Genomic DNA, 5,000 nt, shown 5'->3' with positions numbered 1-5,000 from the left:
ATAATGATGACAATAATAATGATAATGATGACAATAATAATGATAATGATGACAATAAAAATGATAATGATGACAATAATAATGATAATGATGACAATAATGATAATGATGACGATAATAATGATAATGATGACGATAATATAATGATAATGATGACAATAATACTGATAATGATGACAATAATATAATGATAATGATGACAATAATAATGATAATGATGACAATAATAATGATAATGATGACGATGATATAATGATAATGATGACAATAATAATGATAATGATGACAATAATATAATGATAATGATGACAATGATATAATGATAATGATGACAATAATAATAATCATAATGATGGCAATAACAATAACCATAATGATAACAATAATAATGATGATGGTTAATAATTACAGTGAAAAGAACAAAGATGATGAAAATAACAATAACAATAATAATCAAGATAATAATGATAATGATAATAATAGCAATATTAATAATGTTAATAATAGTAATATTAAAAATGATAATAATAGCAATATTAATAATGTTAATAATAGTAATATTAAAAATGATAATAATAGTAATATTAATAATGATGATAATGGTAGTGATAATGATAATTTTACTATATTTATGTCATAATATATGTCTATATGTCTATGCCGAATTTCTGTGCAACAAGGGAGGGGGGCCTTAAATTTTTTTTAAATAGATTAAGATATATAAATAAGATATATAAAGGTATTTTAAGATATATTTTAAGATATATAAAGGTATTTCCCAAGTACCATATATTAGCCCTGTGAAAGCTAGCCATTAATAGTGACAAAGGATATTTTGTTCGCAATATTTTTTAAAAGCAATTCTTAAGCAATATATAGCTTAATATTTGTACTTCTGACATCGTTTACCACCAATTCTTGAGCAATATATAGCTAAATAGTTGTACTTCTGACATCACCAGAGAACCACCTTGGGTATATGTAACAAATAAAACTAATAACACTAAAAATTATGATTGTTTTGAATAATTGATGATCAAGAGGACCCACTCGTTCCCGCTTCTCAGGCCCAGGCAGTTGACTGTGGCGAGCGGAGGGGAGAAGACGTGTCTCGTGTCGCTCCGTCTTTTCGGGAGGATTTGTGCATTTCCCCGATTCGGTTTTGTGACTGATGATATATTCTCTAAATAAAGGGATTTTTTTTCTTTTTCTTTCGGGGGAGGGGGGATATTTTACGTTTGTTTTGCTTCCTCCTCCAGTTCCTTGACTTGAATTTACCCTGTTAATGTTTTTTTCCTAAATATTTTAATATATTTGCCCAATCTGGATCACAGTATCCAGTTAACCTTAAATTTTATTTACACTTAATGCACTTCAATCCGTAAGTCAGTGTCATATTTCTATATCTTAATGCATACTTAACTATGCCTGAATATGCTTTTGTTGGCTTAGACATGTGTTCAGATGATTTAGTCACAACATAGGACAAATTTGGTCTTGTTCCAATCATAGCAATTATCAAATTTCCTATAATCTCTGTATTCTCTTCCTTCCTCCGCCGTCATTTCAATCTAGCCTTTACTTCCCTTCCCATTGACTTTATAGACTTTGAAACCTTATTCTCCCAGTTTCTAAAACCTTTCCCGATAGTTGGAGACTTTTAACTCTAGCCACACCCTCTCGGATGACCCTATCACTTCCCGAGGTCGCTCCTTACACACTCTCTCATAAACACTATTCTTATTCTCCTAAATCCAAACTGTCCCACACATTTCGACATGGAAACCCGATCCTTCTCATGCCTTGATCTTTCCCTTTGCTCTCCTTCCCTTCGTCAGTAGTGGCTCTCACCTTTCTCCTCACTTCTCTTCTATAAAACCAAAGAGCGAACTCCTATCTCCTTCTCCCTGTCCTCTACAGAATCTTACAGTGCACCCTTTTCTTCTGAAATCTATCATGCATTTGGTATTAGATTTTTCGATTTGGAAAAGGGATATGATACCACATAGCTGCACCATACCTGTCAACAGCTGTCTCCTCATGGCACATGGTCCTTTCTTTCTAATAGTACCTTCCGTGTCCGATTTACATCCTTTACTTCCTATTTCTCTCAATTTGAAGTTGTCCTACGAGGCAGTGTGCTTAGCACCACATTATATCTCATTGCTGTAAACGGAATAGTTTCAGTCTACCACCATCTTTGCTTCTTAGTAGGCCCTCTTTATCAAACCAAAGGTCGGCAGTATTATTCACATCTTTTGAAGATGGATACTTTTGAAGCGGGGAATTCTTGCCGTGAGGTCATCAGTGGCTTCCTAGATATACTGGAACTCCACACGTACCTCCAGTAGATCCGTAAAGAAATCAGTTTGCATATTCAACAATTCAAAACTCTAATGCAGAATCTGTAAGGTTTTATGAACAGTATTTTTTAAAACTGAATATGCTTCACACAGGTATTTGAATTGACAAGTGAGACAGAACCAGTAGAAAACCGATCTTTGTTGCCTTTCCCTCCAATATTTTGACGCGAAGCACCCGTGCAAGCCAAAGGGTAAACATCAAACCTAAGAGCTTTACCTCTAGGAGAAAGGGCAGTAGATTTGCTGCCAGAGAGAGGGATGGATGGACACATTTTCCTTCCCTCGGTCGAAAGGCTTACTCGCAGCTTCGTTTAATAAGGATTTGAAACCGCGGTGTGTTACTGTGCAGTACTATCGCAATTGGCCTCATATCAGTATTCAAAATTCAAATTTAAAACACTTTATTCAATTATTGACTATTAAAAAAAATACATAGTTATATGGGATAATCAAAATTTCAGATACATTCATAGAAAAACTTGATAGATATTTATATCACAAGAAACTGAGATCCAGTGTTTGGTCGTGTGAAAATATGCGATATCAATTTTTTTTTCAGGTAATTATACAGATTTGAAAATTACTAAGACTTTTAAGCAGATGGATCCTGATCATGGGCCCATAGATTTTTATGTCTTACCCATTTCTGAACATGATCTTTTGACAATTGAACAGTTTACCTGTTGTGTTGCATATTGTCTGTACAGGTAATAGGCAGAGGAAAATCAATCTGAATTTAGGAATGAGTTGACAGGTGTCATATTTACATTTCAGTAATTTCAACTACTTTAGTTTGGTTATTTGATGGCGTTATATGATCACGTTGATTAACACTGCCCATTGCTACTCTTGCAGCAAAATCGTGTTTTTGCGTTTTTGCATTTTAGTTTTGTTGGAAAACCTCTTATGTGGAATTCCGTAAGACTGGTGGTACTTTTTCGCGAATTCTGACTACGTTCTCGTGGAAAAAAACAATTTCTGAATCAAGGATTATCATTTCGTAAATTCTGAGTTTTATTACGAAGAATTTCTGTCAAAAACCTTCGTTGAATCGCTTAGCGAGAGTAGATTGCTTCGGTTATTGTCTTTGCTCTTCGATAAAGCTGTCTCGTGAAGAGCTTCCTTCTGGAATCCATGTTGCATTTCACGTTTTTCTCTTACTTGGTTTGCTTCTGCTTCCGAAAGTACCTCAGGACATCACAGGGAGTAGAGAAATAACAGCTACTTTATAATTTTTCATGCGTGGGTCCCCTTTCCCTTTCCAGAGTTCAGGTCTTGGTGTTTCCTGGATGCTGCCCGCGCTATCTCGGTACAACACATGATGTACCACTTTGCGGACTATTAATGATGAAAATACGTGGCATGTTATACCCTGTAGTAATCCTTGTTAGGGGCGGACACGAAAGAGGATTAGTATAGATTATAATTAAGGAATAACTAATGGTATGGAGATACTTTATGCATCATTCTTTGGGTAAGCTAAATATAATTTATAGTACCACAGTTTCCAAAGCTAAGAAAAATATGTATATAATCAGGTTATAAAAAGCACCATGATAAATTTACACTTTAATCTAACAAAAGTGTTATTACAGAGGTGAATGCGAAGTACATTTTTCACAAGTGAAAAAAAAAACAAGGTAATAAGCCAACGTGTACAAATTTTGTACTGGTTGGTTTACAAAAGACAAAACCAATATTGCAATAAAAAAAACAATCGTTTATATTCAATATCTATCTATCTACCTATCTATATATATAGCAGATGATATTCTGAGATTGATTTCCTCACACAAAGCTGAGAAAGCCTCTATGATAATAATAATAATATACAATGCAACATCTATGCAAAGGCTGCAAGATCGTATCATTCTATTCATCGTCTTCCTCGAAGGAAAACTTGAGGACGTATCTGATTCGCGCCTGACTCTCTTTGTAAACAAGGTACTCGCTCTGACAGAAGCCACTTTGGGCCCACTCCTTCTGAGGAACAGGCTTCCCCACAGGTACGATGACGTCCTTCCCGTCGAAGACTACTTTCTTGTTCTTCTTCGGGTCTGGAGGAATGGGCGAGAGGAAGCAATTTGCATTATTCTTTAAGGGTTGTTATTAGGTGCATAATTTTGCAACTTCGACCTCTCTTTGCGTGTGACAACAAACACTTTAATAGAAAGAGCAAATTCCAGCAGGTCTTTTAAAGCTCTTGTTTGACTTCAAGTACTTCATTCATTGTGCCATTATCTATTATTATTTCATTATTAGACGTGATATTTGCAATGATGATTTATTTCATTTTTATTTGATCTGTTTCCCATTGAATTACCTGGTTCGCACGACCCTCTCGCCACCACGCTATCATAGCCGTTGGGGGCCTTCGTTAAGCTGCATTTACACTGTGTGATGCTGCTTTCTCTCCCTAAAGCAACCTCGACCAGGAACATGAAGCCCACGTTTCGCTCACCTTCGAAGATCCCGTAATGATCCCCAACTGGAGAAAATAAAATAAAATCAGTCAAGAGAATTATGGAAAAATGTATGAGTTTTTCCCACCTCTGCAAAATTATAAGAGACAGGTATGTTGTAGCTAGTCTGTACTGGTCTCATTCACGTCATTATAAGCCAAAGGGAAAACATGAC

General features: G+C 35.2%; 1 protein-coding gene and 1 pseudogene across 1 annotated transcript in view; one reads left to right on the top strand and one right to left on the bottom strand.

Moving 5' to 3' along the window:
- LOC113820757 (perlucin-like protein) overlaps window positions 1–5,000 on the top strand; it is an 81,651-nt gene that overhangs the window by 51,237 nt on the left and 25,414 nt on the right. The gene's annotated exons all lie outside the window — the stretch shown is intronic.
- The window catches only part of LOC138864572 (protein mono-ADP-ribosyltransferase PARP3-like), an 18,282-nt pseudogene continuing 17,201 nt past the window's right edge, over window positions 3,920–5,000 (bottom strand).

Source organism: Penaeus vannamei, chromosome 17 (assembly GCF_042767895.1).
Source record: "Penaeus vannamei isolate JL-2024 chromosome 17, ASM4276789v1, whole genome shotgun sequence".
Classification (NCBI taxonomy): Eukaryota; Metazoa; Arthropoda; class Malacostraca; order Decapoda; family Penaeidae; genus Penaeus; species Penaeus vannamei.
This window is presented reverse-complemented; position numbering and strand designations above follow the sequence as displayed.